Source organism: Bos grunniens, chromosome 1, assembly GCF_055505025.1.
Source record: "Bos grunniens cultivar Pamir isolate PY7600 chromosome 1, Bosgru_T2T1.0, whole genome shotgun sequence".
NCBI lineage: Eukaryota > Metazoa > Chordata > Mammalia > Artiodactyla > Bovidae > Bos > Bos grunniens.
The window spans coordinates 62,167,936-62,189,885 of record NC_141165.1 but is presented as its reverse complement, the minus strand read 5'-3'; the positions used below and the strand labels follow the sequence as shown (position 1 = coordinate 62,189,885).

Here is a 21,950-nt window from a genome sequence, read left to right as displayed (position 1 = left end):
CATTCACCATGGTATTAGAATTAGGCTACCCACCCGGGTTGGGGCCAAAGGAATAATTTAAACTTCTTAAATCTTTAGGCCCAAAGTAACAAGAAAAATACGCATTTTTTTTAAGTTATTCATAATTTACCTATGAAATTATGTCCTTACGTGACTCTTCAGTACTGGACTAGATGAGCAGGTACTTAAAAGCATAATTACAAATCAATCCTTAATGCTCTTAATACTTTGCTTTTTTTTTTAAAATGAAATTTGGAGCTAGGTATACAATCTACACCACAATTAGATTATTTTCAAGAGAAAAGTACCCTGCATCATTTTAACCATGGTAAGAAGATGATTATATAGAAGCAGTAAGTTATAATTCAAATATGTAAAACTAAATCTTTCACATGTGTATGAAAGTATTCTTAAATTCCATTTAAGAAACAAATGACAAAGAATGAAAATAATTTCCAATTTATTAAAATGTCTAATAAACAAACACTAATTTGGTTTTAAAGTTGAATTTTATGAATTTGCTCACATATTATAGAGCTTTAATAAATGTTCTATATACAAAAAGAAATAAATTCAGAATTTACATAAATTCCACTTTCCAAAATCTATAGCACAGCAGACACTGTTTGTGATGGGGACAATATATCTGAATTTGCAACCAAGAGTTAATGAGCTATTTAATTTTCCAATACTTGCAACTCTAGTCATTTCCAATGCACCAAAGATTTCATCACTCATAAAAACAGAATATTTTCCACAAATGCTATACTTTCAAGTTAGCAGCTTCTCAGTCTCACCCCACTCTTATTTTTTTGGCCACGTCGTGTGACTTGCGGATCTTAATTCCTTGTCTAGGGATCGAACCCAGCCCCCGCTACACCACCCTAGAATTAAGTGGTGAGTCCTTACTACTGGATGGCCAGGAATTCCCTCACTCCTCCAACTGAAAGCACATTCCAAAAGAAACACAGTCTTGATTATCAAATGTGACGAGGATCTACAGTAGTGACATACAATCTCAATCCTAACTGCATCGCATTCACTCCTGTCCATGTCTTATTTCACAGGACAGGCAAAGTCATACAAGACACACACTTACATTTTGGAGCTTTCAAAGTATCTACTGGAGTACCCGGCAAACAGCAGGACCTTACTAATGGCTGCTGGTTGAAGAAATTTGTGAATCAGCACTACCCTACAATGGGGTGACTTGTTAATATGGCTTTTAAAATTTCGCTCGTTCACTACAATTGACCTTTTTTGTATTTATACTTCTGTGGGAGCACATCCACTATTATAAAGACGATGCAATTTTTGAAAACTTGTATTGATCTTCCTTTTGTGGGAATACCTTGAGCTGTTACACAAGGGCATGTTTCTAGACATCAAAAATATCTTCCTTTGCTCACAGACTGCCAGTATGAGAAGAAAGAAAGATGCCAGGCCAAGCAAACCCAGACAAAACTAGCCTTTCTTAATCTAAGAAAGTCATGCAGTGGTGGAGGACAGAACAGGAGCCATCAACCAAAATAAGATAGAGCACGTGGAGGAGAAGCCCAAGATCTCAAATCAACAATGAATTATGGGCTATGAGACAAAATAGTCATTCAAAACAAATAGTCGATGAAAAATTTAGTAATACGACCCCATTCTCTGCAGTAGGATAGTGTTTTGCAATACCTTTTAATATATTTGAGACTAACCACCCAAATATCATGAAAAAAAAATGACATTGCAAGTCAAAAAGAAGTGAGATAGCAAAAACAGAAGGCAGAGAGAAGAAAGACCGGGGCCTAACATTTAACACAGTTAACACAAGATTTAGATTTAGAGAGCGGGTCAGAAGGACAGAAATGATGAATTGATAAACACAAGCAGACATTTAAGACACTCACTTATCTGCAAAGTAACTATAGTTTTCTTGATACTGAAATTCTAAATAGTGAAATCTTTCAGATAATTATCTGAGTTTGTATTTTAAAGACAATATTCTTCCCAGTCTGAAATGAATTGTATTTGATAAAGCCAACCTGGATGAATAGTAATTTATAGTCCCAGACCTCTGTAATTAAGTCCTTGTTACAAAAGTAAGTACACCAGAGGCGACAGGATCCTGATAGGAAAAATCTCCAAAATTAAGATGAGATCAAAAATTCTCAGGCCCTGCGACCAGAGACTGAGACTGTCAAAACAAAACAGGAAATAAGTTATCTAAGCAGTCCTCCCTGAATGAATACATGTTTAAGTATATCAAACAACAGAAAGCAAATTAATGACCTGGTATTAGTGCATATAAAATTCTTCTGTGAATTTGGTTGATAAGAATTGGTTTTCCAGAGTCTGATAACCAACCCTACCTCCATTTTCCCATTGTACATCTAAAACTGAGTTTCCTATCCTGAGAAACTAAGCAGCAGCTTGCTACGTTTAGGAGAAATGGGTCTGGCAATTTACACCACATATACCACATTTAGACCCATCCCAAGGCCATGGCAGGCAGGTACAGGCACTCAGTCATGTCAGACTCTATGCAACCCCATGGACTATAGCCAGGCTCCCCTGTCCATTGGATTCTCCAGGCAAGAATACTGGAGTGGGTTGCTATTTCCTCCTCCAGGGGATCTTCCCAACTCAGGGATTGAACACGCGTCTCCTGTGGTTCCTACATTGGCAGGTGGGTTCTTTACCACTGAACCGCCAGGCAGATGTCACCAAGCACCACACCTTTCCCACTGGGCCCAGAGGCTGTTTCTGGGTCCTGCACACAGCCTGCCAGTTGAGCCACAACTGGTTGAGAGTTGGCAGGACAACTGAAACCTCATTTTCCCTGTTGCAAAACACACAGAACTTGAAAGTTAAGCAAGAATTTGAAACCAAGGTCTACCCTGAAAAATTGAAAGCCTGAAAAAGCCCTTAAAAACTCAGGTCTTCCAACCTCTAGAATGGTGATGATGATGAGGACAACATTATTACTAATGACAATATTACTTCTCATGGCATTAACAGTGATGATTATTTGATACCAAAAGTATAATTTTCCCAGCACAAAGCAAATGTTTAATGTGTTAAGTTCTTTTAAGACACTTCCACAGCCCACAGACTATGCCAATGTATTGATGTCAACAATAGTATATATACCAAACACTGACATAAAAGTGATTTTTGTGAGAACAATGATTAAATTAAAAACAATAAACACACACACACAGACTCGGTGGTAAGAGGCTGAAAGGACCTGAATTCCAATCAGCTCTGTGCTGTGTGATCTTGGGCAAATTATGTGGCTTCTCCGGATAATAAGGGAGGGCTGGTCATGTTCTGTGGTCTCAATTGTTTTTTAACTGAAGTACTGCTGATGTTTCTGGTGTACAGCAAAGTGATTCAATTATACATATATATATATATATATTTCAAATTCTTTTCCATTATGGTTTATTACAGGATATTGAATATAGTTTCCTCTGTTATATATGCAATAGGACTTTGTTTATCTATTTTGTATACAGTACTTTGTAACTGCTCATTCCAAACCCCTAATTTATCCCTCTCCCATTCCCTCTCCCCTTTGGTCACCATGAATTTGTCTTCTATGTCTGTGAGTCTGTTTCTGTTTTGTAAATAAGCTCGTGTGCATCATATATTAGAGTCCGCGTATAAGTGATGTCAGTGTCTGTCTGATTTCACGTAGTGTGGTACTCTCTAGGTCCATCCATGTTGCTTCAAATGGCATTATTTCTTTTTTTTTTTTACGACAAAAGCATTCCATTGTGTGTGTATGTGTATATATACACACCCCATATCTTTGTTATCCATTCAGATGCTAATTTTAGAAATACTTTGCTACAATGTTCAAATCTCAAACTTGGAGGCTTTTGTATACAAAAATATTGCCATGGAGGTGAGGAGAAAAGTGTATGTGATCCTAAATCTTATTTAGACATCAAAAAGAAAGAGATGACAGTACATGAACTCAATTCTTTACTCTTTCCAGGTTCCATAAATTAAAAAATACAGCAGACAAAGCATAGAGAAAGTCCCACTGTTGGAAGAGAAGAAAGATGAACATCTTTACGCTCCCAGCTTCTGAAGCCTAACTAATTGCAGCTTTCAGTGCCCTCTTCTCCCAGCGTCTCTAGAGGTTTGTATCTACAGCCACTTTTTGTCAATTATATTCACTCTCCTCTTTAATGTTCAGTCTTTTAAAATCTTAGACATTGAGTAAAACAGAATATAAGATCTCCAAAAGTAGTGATAGCTCCCCGGGGTGAGCAATTTCATGAGTATTTGATTTACACTTACTGCATTGAATTTTTTTAAAGACAGGTTCCCCCCCCGCAAAAAAAAAACCTACATTAAATTAATTCAGTATAATTAGTAAACACTGTGACTACATCAGACAAATTATTTTTGTAAGGCACTAAACTACCAATATAAAATTCACAGAATCCATTGGCCTCTTTTCTGCCAACAGTAGTTAACATTTCCTGCAACTCTGATAAATATATTCTAAATAAAATGATATAAAGTAACATGACACACTGCAGACAGAAATTAACTTTTGGTCATAAGTTTATAAATAAAAGCATTCCCTTTCAAATCTTAGTAAGAAATAAGATTGCTTCAAAAGAACTAATTTAATCTTCTGTAGAAGAACTGAATGTTGCCAGCTTTCCCAAAATAAGGAAAGGAGGGAAAACAGAAATGCTCAGGTTTATTGCACAAAGGATTCTTCAGACAGGACTGCACAGGACTAGGTGTCTTTCAAGTTTATCTGGATTGCTTGACTCTTAATCAATTTCTAGGCTATCAGGCCAAATCAATAGGCACAGTGGAAGAAAGATAATGAACCAGAAAGAGGCTAGAAGTTTTCTAGTCCACCTGGCAGGAATAAATAGGAAATCCTTTCTGCAATCTTTTATAAAAGAAAAGGTCATGTGCCATGTTTTGAAAGACGTTATGAACTTGACAAGGACCTACTACAGAGGAACCAAAGAGTGGGTTTTTCTGAGCTGAGATGGTCCTCGGTGCTGGATCAAAGTTCATGACAACAGTCATTCATACAAACACACAATTTCAAAGTGGCAAATAGTAATGGCTTCTATCTACTCTCCTGAAAAAAATGTTATAGATAAATATTCAGCGCTTGGACAATGACTTCCAAATGTCACAACATGCATTTCCGATGTTTCAGTTTTCAGTCTACTTTTCCCCTTGCTTCTGAGTCTTTAAAAATTCATTTGTGGGCATTATCAAAAGGAACAAAAGAGAAGACCTTTGTTAATTAGCAGTTCTTGGTGAAACAATTTTAAAGCAGTTATTTCCTACAGAAAAGGAAGCTCCAGAAGAAAATTCCTGACAACCCTTATCTGAAAGACTGGTACTGTTAACTCTGGAGTAACTGGAATGCTGGTGCTCCCAACCTCCTTCACATTTACCTCCTGCCTGGTCACACTCCCCTGTGAGGTACACACACAATCGGCCTTTCGAGTGTGCAGGCTGACAAGCCATCTGTCAGCAAGATGTGAAACTTTACAGAAAGTCTGATCTACTTTTTTCTTGCCTTTTTTTAAAACCTGTCCTAGGCTTTAAGCAGAACCCAATGACTAGAACAACATCTCATGTTTTTCAAGTTTTGCCAGAAAGTATGCTCCTTTCATTACTCTTCCCTAGTATTTTCTTCATAGCCATCATCACCTCTGGCGATGTGATATGTTTACATATTTAATTTAATTTCCATTTACTCTCAACTCTGGCTGTTCTACTCTTCTGTCCTCTCAGCACACAGAACCAGACACTATCAGTGCTCATTATATAAACTGAATACAAGAACAGTGTGAGAGGCAACACAGCAGAGATTAAATAAAAGTCAGGACTCGGAGGTCAATGAAGACCTGCATTCCCATCTCCACTCCATTTCTTAACAGCTATTTGCCTTCAGATAAATTAAGTTTTCTATCCCTCTATTTCTGCTTTAAATAACAGCACCTGTCTCTTAATTAGGGCAATAAGAAATAGGTTATATACCTAGCCATGCGCCTGGCATACAGTAAGAATGGATAAAAATTCAGCAATACATAAAAGGGTTATCTAGTCAAGGAGAGTAATAGACCTGGCATATAAACTGCCGCCTGAGACTAACAAAACCTGGATAAGGTATGAAATGCCACTGAAGCCCAAAAGAAATATGTCATTCAAAGACAAAATTGACTGTATTTTCTAATAAAGCAAACAGGGAGACCAATAAACAACTATATCTGCGTGACCATAAGGTTAAAGTAGCACACGTTCTGAGAAACTTCTCTAAGAGCCATACTGGACATATAATCAAACAAATGCTTTAATGACACAGTGAAAGAAAACTAAAATCAGAGTTTCTTAGTGTATTTGTAAAGTAGAGGAGAAATTCTACGCTTTAGTGCATGGTAGTTACAAACCTCCAATAATGAAATCGAGAACAAGAGTGTAATTTTCATTACCTGTTTTATTAGAAATATAACTTTAAATCTTGTGTAACAAATCATGTTTTTACATCAAACTTAAAAGTTATCAGACTGAAATTGACTCACTCACTAATCCAAATGTCCCACTTCTTAAAAACACAAAGAAGTACAAGGATGACCTGGATCTGTCCACACAAATTCCAAAGAGCAATTGCCTGGGGGCTTCTTATTTCTTATATTTAGAACCTTCATGTCACAGAAAGGAAAGCAATCTAGGATATTCATCTTTTAGCTTGCTGTATCTTGCTTTGACTTGCCAAAGAGACAACACAATCAGCTTTCTGTAATTTCTCTGCCACTAGTATGGCAAAGGGGTGGGACTTCAGAGCAAAAAGCTTTGTGTAACAGAGTTCTTTTTTAACCCTTTTTTAAACAAAGTAAATACTTCATCTCTTTTTCTCATTCACAGATCCAAATTTCACTATATCCTGTCACCAAATGAAGCAGATTCTACTCTAAGAACCCTTAAAATTTACCCCAAAATGATCACTATCTTTTGACATCCATAGACATTAATAACGTGCATAATACTCGGAATAGAGAAACTTCCTCAAGAGTCCATGTTAGAGTCCCAGGTCCTTCACAGATTCTTACAATCTGCATTTGGCTGCAGCTGATGAGCACTGTTGATTATGCCCAATGCAAAATCACACCTTGACCAATTAACCTGCAAGTGCCGTACTCTTGCCTGGAAAATCCCATGGACAGAGGAGCCTGGTGGGCTGCAGTCCATGGGGTCGCTAAGAGTCGGACATGACTGAGCGACTTCACTTTCACTTTTCACTTCCATGTATTGGAGAAGGAAATGGCAACCCACTCCAGTGTTCTTGCCTGGAGACTCCCAGGGATGGGGGAGCCTGGTGGGCTGCCATCTATGGGGTCGCACAGAGTCGGACACGATTGAAGCGACTTAGCAGCAGCAGCCTCTGGCAAAAGTACTGCCTCCAGGGCTCTGCTAGGGTTGATGCTCTGGAGACTAGATGGGGGAGGAAGCAAGGTGGTGATCACTGGTTCCCACACAACAGGAAGAGCCCAGGAAACTCTGAGTCTAAGAAAGTTGTCTTGGTGTCTGACATACCACATCCACTGTGCTGCCAAGACCTCTGGCCAGGCAGCTCTGACTCAACCCTCGGCCCCAGATCCCAGCTGTGCTGGTGTGAGGAGACCATGAAAAGCCATCAGCCTGACTCATGCCTCTTCCTGAGTCTATCCTTCCTATGACCACACCAGGTCCTTGAATTGTTCTCCTTCATGGGGCCCAAGGAGTTGGCTTAAGACTCAACATTCAAAAAACTAAGATCTTGGCATCCAGTCCCATCACTTCATGGCAAATAGAAGGGAGGGAAAAAAGGAAACAGTGACAAACTTTCTTTTCTTGAGCTCCAAAATCACTGCGGATGGTGACTGCAGTCATGAAATTCAAAAACACTTGCTCCTTGCAACAAAAACTATGACAAGCACAGACAGTGTATTAAATAGTAGAGACATCACTTTGCCAACAAAGGTCCATCTAATCAAAGCTATGGTTTTCCAATAATCATGTATGGATGTGAGAGTTGGACCATGAAGAAGGTTGAGCGCCAAAGAATGGATGCTTTCTGACTGTGGTGCTGGAGAAGACCAGCAGCAGTCAATCTTAAAGGAAATCAGTCCTGAATAATCATCAGAAGGACTGATGCTGAAGCTGAAACTCCAATACTTTTTGGCCACCTGATGTGAAAAGCCACCTCATTGGAAAAGACCCTAATTCTGGGAAAGATGGAGGGCAGGAGAAGAGGACGATAGAGGACAAGATGGTTGGATGGTGTCATCAACTCAGTGGACATGAGTTTGAGCAAACACTGGGAGAAAGTGAAGGACAGGGAAGGCTGGTGTGTGCTCTTTGTGGTTGCAAAGCGTCGGACACAAACGAGTGACTGAACAACATGGAGCCCAGGCTCTTCTTGCAACTTCTGGTCTTGCTGGCAAAGGATTGATCCCAATTAACCATGCTGACTCTGGTGGGACAAAGAGAACTTACAGCCACAAGTGCAAAAACAACTCAGTGCTGAAGCTACTGTTGTTGAGAAGGGCGCACACACTTAAAACTACTACTGCTGTGGAAGTTCAAGACCGTTCAAAACTCAACAGCCCTCTCTGCATCACCCTCAGGCCAAAGCAAGGGAAAAGGAACAATGTAAACTTCAATTTTGGAGAAGACAATGGCAACCCACTCCAGTACTCTTGCCTGGAGAATCCCAGGGACCGCGGAACCTGGTGGGGTCGTACAAAGTCGGACATGACTGAAGCGAGTTAGCAGCAGCAGCAACAAACTTCAATTTGTTAACCAGTGTGGGGAAACACTATGAGATGATCCAAGAAAATCCACTTGAGGGGTGAGAACCACAGCCTGTGCCCCCCACCTGTGAGAGGGGTACCTCTTGGCTATCATCTTTAAAAGATGACACAACACTCTACTTGACTATGGAAAGTAAATTCTAAAGGCATTATTTTTAAACCTCAAATGAATCTATCTGCTTAGAATGCCTATATCATTTCAAATCATCTTTCTAGGGGTAATTCTGGCAGAGATTCAAAATCAATTACAGATTATTAATAAAACCAGTTTCAGGTCTGAGAGGAAAGGTCCCCTTTATACATAATGGCTTCCTTCATTATATTTTTCCTCTGCCCTAAACCGTAGCTGCTTCTGAAGTTTGGCCACATCAGGTGGCCAAACAGCATCTAAAAGATCCACCCCCCACCTTAAAATAGTATGAATCTGTAAGTGTAAGTTTTATCACTGGTTCCAGAAATTCAGGCCTGTTTTATCATCACTCTACAGGTTCCCATTCACATAGGCATCTTCCCTCCTGAAGCTGTTGCCTGATCTGCCTCTGTGCCCATTTCTCTTAATGGCACAACTAGATCCCCACACTCAGCTATACACCAAGCCCCTCACATCCCATCAGTCACTGCGATCTGTCTGTTCTGCCTCCACTCCCACAGCAACTAACACAGGGCTTTGTATACAGTAAGCATGCAAATTTTTGTTGCATGAATGAACAAACTAAATGATTACAACTTATTCTGAAAAGTTTTATTTATACACACACATATTGGTAGGGGGTTTCCTAGGTTGCGCTAGTAGTAAAGAACCTGCCTGCCAATGGAGGAGATATAAGAAACGTGGATTCAATCCCTGGATCAGGAAGATGCCCTGGAAAAGGAAATGGCAACCCATTCCAGTATTCTTGCCTGGAGACTCCCATGGACAGAAGAGCGTGGCAGGCTACAGTCCATAGGTTTGCAAAGAGAGTCGGACACAACTGACGTGACTTAGCACGTACGCATATACTAATACACATACAATATGGTGCCTGCCTTGAGAGAACCAGAGTTAAAGCTAAAGACCACAGTATATACTTGGAGCTAAATCATTCAGGCTCTTTTCTTGTCATGAGCACAAAGATCACTATGGAGGCTTGTTAAAGGATAGACTCCAGAGCTTTACTTCCAGAAATTCCTGCTCAACAGATCTGCAAGAGGTCCAGCAGTCTGCATTTCCATGTAACACCCAGGAGAGCCCCAACCCACACTGGAGAAGGGCCGTCCAGCTGAATGGACAATACAGGCACAGCTGGAGCCAAGTGACGACATGCCTGTCCACACCCACTTCTATGTGCTTCAGAGGAAGACATGCTAGCTTTGCCTGTGGCCCCACTAAGTACTAGGAATTGTGCAATCAAAACACGCTAATAATGCAAAGAGAAGAGGAAGAAGAGAAATGTTCCCGTGAGTCACCAAGTCAGAATGGGGCTAGCCAGGGCCACCTCAAACTATGGTTGATGGCTGTGGAATGCAATGCCTTTCATCAGACAGGTGGGGAAACTAAGGCCCAAGAGATAAAAATCACCAGTCTAAACTCTTACAGCTGGGGAGTGTATGTATGTACGTGCACTGTTGGCAGGGAGGGATGTGGCACAAAGACCTAGATGTCCCAGTTCATATCATCTCCCCTGTATCTATAAAATGAATGTCTTAATTGCCTCAAAATACTTTCTGCAACTTACATCCTCCGTTTCTCTTGATCACAATTGTTATTTTTATGGGACTCCATGTTCTATTGGCCCTACAACAAACAGCGTGTATATAGTAAATCTTTCCAAACCCATACATTTTAAAGACAAAGCAATTTTCTGGTCAAATGCTAATGTCTATGGCAATCATATTTAATCACACGGCAGAAATATGAATATTAAAAATACTACAGCTTACCCATTGGGTGTGAGAGGGAGCTGGAAGTAAAAGACTGAGGCTCTCAGAAGGTGGCATGGGCTTTTTACCCCCAAATTACCTTAAGCTTCTTCCAACTGTCCTTATCTGTGAACTTCTATAATAGCTCACATTCTTGTCCCTCCTACCATCACTCTCTCCAGTTATCTTTGGTTCTGAGACAAAATAAAATGACAAGAATGTGGGATTACAGGAACATCTGGCTCGCTCTAGGTCTCCAGGCATGGAGCTTTCCGTGCTTTCTACCCCCTCCCTTTTCCCCTTGTTGTTCCTGCAACTGTAGCCTTGATGTCCTGCAAAACTTTACACTGGCCCCTTAATTCTTACCAGTCTGTAACTTACCATCTGTCAAGAAAAAAGCATCTGAGTACTTATTTGCAAAGTCTTACAAAAAGTCCACAAGCAGTTTAAAGTAGAACTTGTGATTCTTCCACCTTGCTTTAGAGCTTTCCGGTAACAAAGTAGCTGCTCCTGCTGCTGCTGAGTCGCTTCAGTCATGTCCGACTCTGTGCGACCCCAGAGATGGCAGCCCACCAGACCTCTCCGCCCCTGGGATTCTCCAGGCAAGAACACTGGAGTGGGTTGCCATTTCCTTCTCCACTAGCTTCCTACAAATGTCTCTCTGAGGCCTTGGATTCACATACAGTATATCATGCCTACTGGGTTTTCAGTCTGTCTGACTTCGCCTGGTCAGCATCCTGACCCTACCAGTCCAGACCATCCCATACCATACCACTGCTGAAGTGATGTCTTGGCCTCTGCCTGCCCCTACTTGCCCTCCTGGCTGAGACCATCTGCACTTGGCAATCCATAATGGACAGAGGCTGAGAAGCTCAGCTTCAAGCTCAGACAGATCAGAGTTCATTCAAGTCGAGCTCCTTGATGAACTCTTTCTGATCCTCAATTTGCCCCTGGGTAAAAAGCAGGGGTGATGACACTTATACCTTCTTCAGGGCTATTGGGAGAACTGTATCAATTAAATGTAGCAGATAATAAACTTTCAAGACATGAGTCTTACACCTTTATTTCTAAGACCATAGAGATGTTTGGGAACCCTTCACCTTGTAACATTGTTGTCAGCCCTGACTGAACATATTAACACTTCCCTACTACCCAAAAGCAAAGTTTCACAGCTGGCAATTTCAAACTTCAAAAGGCTCCATCCTCTAGTGTAAGTTATCTCTAGTGTAAAGTACAAAGAAATGCCCAAGAAGGCTGTTAAAACGCAGATTCTCAGATCCTTACTCTCAAAAATCTGATTTAGAAGGCCTAGGATTAGGCACAGCAATCTGAATATTTAACGGCACCGGTGGTAAAGAACCCACCTGCCAATGCAAGAGATAGACACAGGTTCAACCCCTGGGTCGAGAAGATTCCCCTGGAGGAGAGCATGGCAACCCACTCCAGTATTCTTGCTGGGAGAATCCCAGGGACAGAGGAGCCCGGTGGGCTACAGTCCACGGGGTTGCAAAGAGTCAGACATAACTGAAGCAACTTAGCAAGCATGCACACCTGCATACAGGTAATTTAGAAAAGTTTTATCAACCTCACTTAAACACCAAGCCACAGTTTTAGATGAACTTAAGGTTCCCACAGCACTCTCCAGCCATAGAGCAGTCTCACACCATCTCACTGACCATTATCATCCTGGGAAAGAACCAAGTCAGGGGCCCCCAACCGCTGGGATCTAATGCGTGATGACCTGACGTGAAGCTGAGGTAACAATAACAGAAACAAAGTGCGCAGTAAATGTAATGCACTTGAGTCATCCCGACACCATCCTCCCTGCCCCACCCACAGAAAAATCGCCTTCCACGAAACCGGTCCCTGGTGCCAAATAGGTTGGGGATCACTGCTCTGAAGGGATGCTCCAGAATCATCTCCTATCACTGGCCCCTCCTTCATCCTCCCCATGAAATCTGCAGTTACAGCAGGAACTATGTCTTTAAACCCAATTCGGATATTATTTTTATTTGGCTCTTATAACTAACAAAAGGCATCTTATGAATATAAAGAATGAGTTGGGGTATCCCATGGAAGGCTAAGGCTCTTAAAGTACCAATGTTTTAAATGGAAATCTCACTAAAAACAATCATGCTCTAGGAACTCTTACATTCACTTCTTGTAGTTTTACCCTTGTTGTTGTTGTATCTCTCCCTCTGAAGGTTCCCCTTCCTTAAAATTTGCTGACTTTAATCTCATTGGTCTAAGAAACCAAAAGCTTCAGTGCAACCAGAAGTAAATAACATCAGGCTCTGGTGAGAGAATACAGGGCTCTTCTATGAACCCAGTGCACAAATGCTTTAGTGCTGATCTCAAGTCTGATTGGCTAAACAAAGGACTTTTCAGCCAATTGCCTGGCCAGGGGTTGATTTGGGAATGGAACACAGAATTCTATCTCTTTAACCAATATTTCAGCCAAATAGGGCCTGAATATCTATATTAAACTCTCACTTGATAGGGGAAAATTATATTCTCTGCAGATATTTAATGTTCTAAAAAGAAAAACAGATTAAAAAAATTGTATAGGGACTTTTCCAGTTAAGACTTCCAGTGGTTAAGACTCCACACTCTCAAAGTAGGGAGCATGGGTTCAATCCCTGGTCAGCAAAATAAGATGCATGTGCCTGGCCCAAGAAAGTATAGACAGATAGATAGAGATAAACTTATTTGGTACAGAGGAGTTTTCATTTCCATCCCCTCAGTGCAAGCAAGGAATATCAGGGCAGAATTTTTACATCTCTACTAACTCTGGTCCCTCCCCTGGAGAAACAATGACCTCCTGGGAGAGCCCCAATCTACAAGTTTGTCACATTTTTAATCATGTGCTTATGTACTAGTTTTAGATTTATGGTTTTCTATGTAGACACCTCTCCTAAATTTACTTAAGCCTGTCTGGTCAAAGCTATGGTTTTTCCAGTAGTCATGTATGGATGTGAGAGTTGGACTATAAAGAAAGCTGAGCACCGAAGAATTAATGCTTTTGAATTGCAGTGTTGGAGAAGACTCTTGAGAGTCCCTTGGACTGCAAGGAGATCCAACCAGTCCATCCTAAAGGAAATCAGTCCTGAATATTCATTGGAAGGACTGATGTTGAAGCTGAAACTCCAATACTTTGGCCACGTGATGTGAAGAGCTGACTCACTGGAAAAGACCCTGATGCTGGGAAAGATTAAAGGCAAAAGAAGGGGATGACAGAGGATGAGATGGTTGGATGGCATCACCGACTCGATGCACATGATTTTGAGTAAACTCCGGGAGTTGGTGATGGACAGGGAAGCCTGGAGTGCTGCAGTCCATGGGGTAGCAAAAAGTCAGACATAACTGAGCAACTGAACTGAACTGAAAGGCACAATTTCAATCAAATTGATTCTACATATTCCACAGTGTTCAAAATAAAAGAACTCAATAAATCAATTATTTGTTAATGAAGTCATTCAAGGTCTTTCTTACCACTGTAGCTCCAACTCCATCCCAAAGTTAAACTTTCCTCAGATACACATACTCTAAAGTGCCCTTTTCTAATGATCTGCAATAGGAAGAGACATCTGAGAACAAAAAAGGAAAAAGGATGAAGAGACTATTTAAGCATTTAGCTAAAACATCTCTCCCACAGAACTGTAAAATCCTGAAGAAATCATTTAAAAAAAAAAAACAGCTTGGAAAGGTTTTAGGGAAAACCCTTTCTCTACTTAGCTTCCCTGTGGCTCAGATGGTAAAGAATCTGCCTGTAATGCAGGAGACCTGGGTTCAATCCCTGGGTTGGGAGATTCCCTGGAAAAGGAAATGGCAACCCACTCCAGTATTCTTGCCTGGAAAATTCCATGGACAGAGGAACCTGGCCGGCTACAGTTAATGGGGTTGCACAGAGTCAGTCACGACTGAATGACTAACACACTTTCTCTACTTATCTTCATTCCTTCATTTCACAAAAGCAAGGAGCAGCAGACATCATCTTCCACAGAGTTTTCCTTAACTCGTTTCTCTATCACTAACCTGAGATAACTAAGAAAAGAATCAGACAAGAACCCTGGTGGGAAACACAGCAGAGGGCAAAGCAGCTGGGGCCCGATAAGGAAACAAAAGTAGAAATGAGGAGAGCAGCTGGGAACCCCTCTGAGAAAGCCTGGCGAGAGAGGAAATCAGGCCATGAGACTGGATGGACAACAAATGGGGCAAGGGGGAGGTGTGGAGGCGGGGAACAGAGGAAAGGTCTCCAAAGTCCATAGAGAATCAGCAATTTGGCCCAAGCATGTATGAATAATTGGGAATTAACTGTATACGCAAAGGACTTCACCTCATTTACCATAGCAGCTAGATAAACAGCATACCAAATCCAATAAGAGGCTGTTCACCCACAGCCTAACCAAGACCATTTGTCTTCATTCTCCACTACAATTTTATAGAAATTTCAACCAGGCCTTTGCAGTCACCTTCTCAATATGAGTCAGGCTTCTGTTTGTTTTGAAGTGACTGATTCCACTTTTTAAAACTGAAGTTTGAATAGGACTACATTAATCCAGATGCTCATTCTAAAAATCTTTCAAACCTGCCCATTCAAAACAGTAACACAAAGATACTCAGTGAACAGCTGTTGCAATTAACAAAATTGTTTATATTTTCCTTTCCGTTGGCTAGAAAGAATTTTAAGCCAGAAGAGACAACCGTTCAGATTTGGGATTTTTAAACAGATGCTCTTCATGATTTTTCAGGCTAAAAATAATAGCCTGTATGTTGGACTTCACATTGTAAAAACTGGTTTCAAATCACAAGATTATATAACTAGATAGGAGTTCCAACATGGAGTAGAAAATAAAGCAGGCAGAAGAAAAACTACCTCTGGAATAAGCTTCAGTGTTTGGAAACATCTGATCTTTTAGAATTTTCCCACTAGGAAACAAGAATGGCCTTTCCCAAATACGCTCAAATTCTTTCAGTCGTAACAAGTTGAATGATGAATTTGCCCAGCGGTCAGGGAAAACGGGAGTCATTCTGTACCCAGAGGTGTGGAAGTGGCAGTTTTCACAGCCCCCATCAAGAGCAGTCCAAACTCCCCCAGTCTGAGGAGGTGTCACAGAGCTCAGAAACATTCCCCCAATGGGCATCTTTTACTGCACTCATGAATGGATTCTCAGTTTGCTGATGGACTCAGAGTTTTCCCTATAAATAACACATTCCTGAGCCATGCTATATCAACACCAAGTCTCACTGGCAGCCACTACCACTCCCGTTTCCTTGCCACAACCTTCTCTTCCTAGGACATAAGGCTTCAGATACCTTCAATATGATTCACACAGTAGCCCAAAAATTATACATAAAGTCTTCTCCAACAAGCAGTGGATTTGAAGAACCCATCAGAATATTTTTACCCCTTTTATCTTCATAGAGAAATCTCTACTAAGGTATTTGATAACCTTATGTTTTATTATAAAATGGTTATAGACAAATTTAGCGATACAAAGCATGGGTAAGGAAGAGGTCTAAAAGAAGAAACAGATAACCTTATGTCGAGCGAAAAAAAAAAAAAAAAAAGGGAATTCTACAGATTGGCTTGTCATTTAGCCCAGAGTCAAATTCTCATAATATGCCTCCCTCGTTGTATTGTATTTCTAACAGTGTACACTAATTCCAGTTTCTATTTCTCTAACTTAAGAAACAAGGAAAAGAAAATTCCCTTAACAGACTCCTAGGAAAAGTTAATAATTTAACTTTAAAAGTTTTCTATAAATGACTTTAGTGGGATTTTCTTACAACAAACTACACAATCATTTGAATGCCTATATTACATGGATAAGAGGCATTAAAAGATTAAGTAAAGCTGTGGTAAAACTGACATCACTCAGAATATTAATAAGCCCTTAGAAACCCACTTCTGAGCTCTCATCTTCCATTGAAGAATTTTTTTTTAATGAAAGAAGGAAAAGAAATAGGCTCTTTGTATTTAAATTGTGACTTTTTAAAACCATGACTTGATAGAACAAATGGAAAACAGAAGACTTGGGTGCTAAAACTACATATTAAAAATACACACTGAAACATCAAACCAATATTCCTAAACCTGTATTTATATTAAGCCATCTGACATGTAAAGGTTTAAAAGAACCTGGGGATTCCCCAGGCGGGTTCTTGGAAACGTATTTGTGCTGTGTTCCCAGAGTGAGAGCTCTTCAATACCAGTTCTTCTTCATTTCTTCCCCAGGACCAGTCAGGAATTTTCCTTCCCCCAAGAAACATACTGTTTTGGACCCAAAAAATAACAAAAAATGATAGGATCTTTGAATTTTTCCTCTGATTTGTAGTCTTAGGAATTTGTATTCCTTATTTTGTCACACACAAAAAATCCAGAAATTGAAATCTAGGTAATTCAAGATATTTCTATTCCTAGTCTTAGACATTCCTCACGTAATCACTATTTTTGAAAAAATCCAGAAACTAAGATCTAGGTAACTTTTGGTCATGGGTTAAATGTACTCCAGAAAAAGTAAAGCACAGAAATTCCCACAGGCAACAAAAAGAAAATGTCCATTTCCAGAAATGCTTTAGAAGACATATATCAAATTGTAAACCCCTTCAACTACCATTTACCTACTGAAAGCACTTAAAGCCACTAAATGATTTAGACCACTGCTGTCTGAAGCCTGATAATGGGGCATGTTTGCAGGCACACAATGTTTTCTTTTTACAAAGAGCAAAGAGGAAGAATGGAATGACTGGCTGGGCAGTAATGACTCTCTTAAAATAATAAACCTGAAAATGCTTCTAGTCAACCACAACATACCTTATTTTGCTACAAATGTATCTACTTTCACCACAAGACCACCTCCCAAATGCTGGCTTCCACTTATATCTCTCAACAATGGTGCTAAAATACAGGGCAGACACAGGGCAAAACCACTGCACACATCTGGTGTTTACAGGGGGAAACCCCACTACTGGATTTTTTTTTTTTTCCAAAGTACTTCCATTAGTAATGTATACAGCTGTTTTCTGTTGGCTAATAATCAGAACTGTAATACACACGCCCACTGACTCCAGGCATAACTCTGCCAAGCTGTTTGTGCTCAGCTGTAAAACACTGGAATTCTGAGTGTCAGGGGAGATGCCCCTGGACTGCCCCCTCCCACCTCAATCCCCACCCCCAATGGTTAATATAGCTGTTTTCCTCTCAGGAATGCCAAAAGAATGTGATTCCTCCCTCTAAACCTCCCCAAAGCCCATCTCTACTAGTATTATGTTACCTATTCATACTAATAGATGAAGAGAGTTTTTAAAAGACACCCCATTCTTTAATAAAAGAATGGGGGGGGTGCAGATGTTGGACATCCAAGCTTCCAGGAGTAATATGTGCCACATATACAACAGAAAAAAAAAAAAAAGGAAACAGAAATAAATGAAGCAGAATCTTCTAAAACTAAGAAGTATGAGTATTAGAGCATACATAAAATGGCAGTTAGTTTCAGAGAATCTTAGTATGTGTTTCTGAACCACGTGTTTCTAAAGTCTGTTCTTAGCCTGTCTTCATATCATCAAATGAAATGTCTGTGTACTTGCTGGTGAGTCACTTTGTTTTGTAAATAAAGGAGCAACTGTATTTTGAAGGAAGGGAGCTTCAGCTTTGCATCTTCATACACCTCCGCTCTGGGAACGGCTCGCCACCTCTGTAGAGCCACTGAGGCCCAGCACAGAAGGCCTTTGTGTGCAGGTCTCAGCCGCCTATCTTCATACAGCCACTCGCAAGGGCCTCCAAGGAGTCCCTTTCTTTTCCAACCAAACACAAAGGTTTTATCTTACAGTAAACAGAGAAGACTTTAAACATTAGAGCAACACTAAGACAGTGATGCTATAAAAGTGGTTCAAAGATTTGCATAATGAAATTCTATTGTCTTGGTTTGAACTCAAAACTATTAAAAAAAAAAAAAAGTCAACCATGGGAAAGGCATGTTTCATTTAGCTGAAAGCTGTGTTTGTGTGTTCAGTTGTGTCTGACTCTCTGCTGAAAATTATATTTACAAAATGTGCTTCATCTGAGCTCTCCTGTTTCACCCAGGGAGTCAGAGGAGACCAAGGGAAAGGAGTAGTAACGATACACAGCAGGTTTCTGTATAACATTCCCAACCATCTCCACGCACTGGAGGCTTGGCTTCCTCACGTTCTTCACCAAGCCTCCCAGGCTCTCGGAGCAAGGACGGAGGGAACAAGTCATCGTATCCTTCCTTCCTCTCTCCCCATCAGCCACGGGAGCCCTCCTGGAATAGAGACTGAAGGCAACTACAGCCTAGTGAGAAACAATTCACTTGTAAGCAATGAATCATAACCTTGCTTATTACCTCCTAACCCCAATCACCAGCACAGCAAAGCTGAAGTTGTGGTATCTGTCCTGACTTACCAGTCTTCTGTAGGGTAGCTGTGGTTTGTTCACTTGTGTGGTGTATGGGGACAACAAATATCTGACTTGTCCACGATCCTGAACATTCTACACTCAACTCAAGAGTGACAACGAAGGTACGGCCAGTTCCTTAGGAGGAAAATTCTACAGGAATCTATGGAATTAGGAAATAATCATCCCCTCTAAACTTGCGTTTCTACTTTCAATAAAAGTCAGTAAGGAGGGAAGTGGAAGAGAACTTGGCTAAAATTCTTAAACATAGCAATTAAGTAACAAAGATAATAAAATTTAAACCCCAAAGTTAGATCTGAGTGTTAAAAACCCTTCTTGAAGGAAGGTAAATAGTGGACCTTGACAGGAAGCCAGTTTTGTGTAAAACCTCAGAGGCAGGATGGAAACTGACCACAGTGGCTTTAAATTGATGTGTTGAAGTCAGCCTTTCACAGTCACCTAGTTTTTAAAATGGCTGTTTTTAAATTTAATTAAGTACTGAATTTCCTTCTTTGTGGCACACATAAAATGTGAAGATACTATGAGAATTTTCATAAAGTGCTATTTAAACAGAAATGTTAACAGTTAGCTTATAGTGCAGAGAACAAAGTAACTCACCCAGTAGAAGTGACTGGACCAGAACAATCTACTTGGCACGTGCGCTACTTTCATCATTCAGAGTCACATGGCACACTCCCTAGTGAGGACAAGTTAAGTTCAGCCTGCTCTTTTCAATAAGTGTATCATGAAGTCAGTCCCTGTAGGTATTTCTGGCTGCATGGCCTTATCCATGAAATGGTTTTTAATTGTTTGATGTTGGCCAAGTGGCTAGGAAATAAATGACTCATCTCCACTGTACTTGATGTTATTTCCAACAAATGTGCAATCCCTGCAGTAAACACAACCATCCGGCTTGAAAAACATCTTTTTAGGGAGGATTTAACCCCTGCATCTACTTTAATACTTAGTAACCAGTTTGTGAGCACACACAAGCACCAGACCCCATCCCTCCACCCCCAAATGTGCCCTCTGGCTTGGTTCTACAGGTGGACCTCAATCTGAGCAATGTGTATGGAGCCGAAGGCTGCACAACATCCCCGAGCCCTGCTCAGGCAACCCCTTGGGCGGCTCCTCTAAAGGGCTGCCGCGCACCTCTGCCAGCAGCTCTCAGTGTCCCACAAGTGCTCAAGGCGCCCCGGAACAGAAATGTCGACAGGAGCTGCTATGGGCTTGTGAGGGAAGCAGTGATACATTCTGGGGAGATGCTCAAAAAACATGACACTGGCACAAGTAAACTTCTACATCAAGGTAAGAGCGGGGAAAACCCTGAGCAATCTAGCTTAGCTGTCTGACTGCCAGGTATATGTGTAACTATCTCCCAAGGGACATAAATTATGAAATGCTGAATTATTCACTATCTACACACACAAACATATCATCATCATGTAATTAAAAATGAGTGAAAGTTTGTACATCTGCAAGATATATAATATTATACACTAATTTTACCTCAATTTTTTAAAAAACAAATGAAGGCACCTTAAAGATGTTTTTGTCTCAAAAGCATATCCAACTCCCTGAGCTCTAAAAATGTATGAAATTATTCTAGAACAGTTTATATTTTAAAAAATCATTTAATTTTGGAGTGTAAATGTTATTAAAAAAGGATTTTAGCTGAGAACAACATGTTGGGTAATCATTTTATAAAGCTGTAAATTTTCCAAAAATAACCTGCAATACCAGTAAATAAGTCAGCATAGTTTTACCACACACATTATCTGAGGTAGTCCCATGTCTGCCTCTAGGCTAAGGCATGCCTCTGTATTTCAACCTGCTTCCTCACTCTTGTTCCCTTATCTATTAGCTATTTCTTTCCCTCACTGTGACTATGTATTTTAAAGATAACCAAACAAATAACACAAAAGAAAGCAGTATCAACCTCCTTGTTTCTAGGCATCCCACTGAGTGTGTGGTTGTAAATATTTAACAACAAATGCTCCTCCAGGAAAAAAAGGAGGGGGGTATGTCCTGGATTGTAGTGTTTGCCAGTTTCTGTGGTATATATCTTCTCCCACCATGTCCCATATCAACCCAGCAACATATCACTGACTAAGGACTTGGGAAAGACATGCACAGCAACATACTGCAACACAGTATTTCCACCATATACACACACCAGACCTAAAGATAATAGCAACATGTACTTAAAAAACAGGAAATGAGGAGTTTCAAGTACTTGTTACCTTTGTTATTAAATACAATTTAAATTGTAAGCTTGTATATCTTAATGTCTAGGCAAAGCTATGGTTTTTCTAGTAGTCATGTATGGATGTGAGAGTTGGACTATAAAGAAAGCTGAGCACCGAAGAATTGATGCTTTTGAACTGTGGTGCTGGAGGAGTCTCTTGGACTGCAAGGAGATCAAACTAGTCCATCCTAAAGGAAATCAGTCCTGAATATTCACTGGAAGGACTGATGCTGAAGCTGAAGCTCCAATATTTGGCCACCTGATGTGAAGAACTGACTCATTGAAAAGACCCTGATGCTAGGAAAGATTGAAGGCAGAAGGAGAAGGGGACAATAGAGGATGAGGTGGTTGGATGGCATCACCAACTCGATGAACATGAGTTTGAGTAAACTCTGGGAGTTGGTGATGGACAGGGAAGCCTCGCAGTCCATGGGGTTGCAAAGAGTCCAACACAACTGAACTGAAATCTTAATGTTAAATAATGGCTGTGTTTAACAGCCAGGTACTGAGATGTCTGAAACATCTGATGGTCGGCTCTCAGCAGATGGTA

The 21,950-nt window shown here is 40.5% G+C and overlaps 1 protein-coding gene across 40 annotated transcripts in view; it reads right to left on the bottom strand.

Annotated features, from left to right (window-relative positions):
* The window catches only part of FNDC3B (fibronectin type III domain containing 3B), a 361,710-nt gene that overhangs the window by 203,946 nt on the left and 135,814 nt on the right, over positions 1 to 21,950 (bottom strand). For 2 of the 40 annotated variants that reach the window (XM_086394600.1, XM_086394602.1), the window contains one exon: positions 19,771 to 19,849. The exons of the other annotated variants lie outside the window; for them this stretch is intronic. The gene's annotated coding sequence lies outside the window, so the exon portion shown is untranslated. The remainder of the gene's footprint in view (positions 1 to 19,770; positions 19,850 to 21,950) is intronic. 40 annotated transcript variants of the gene reach the window in all.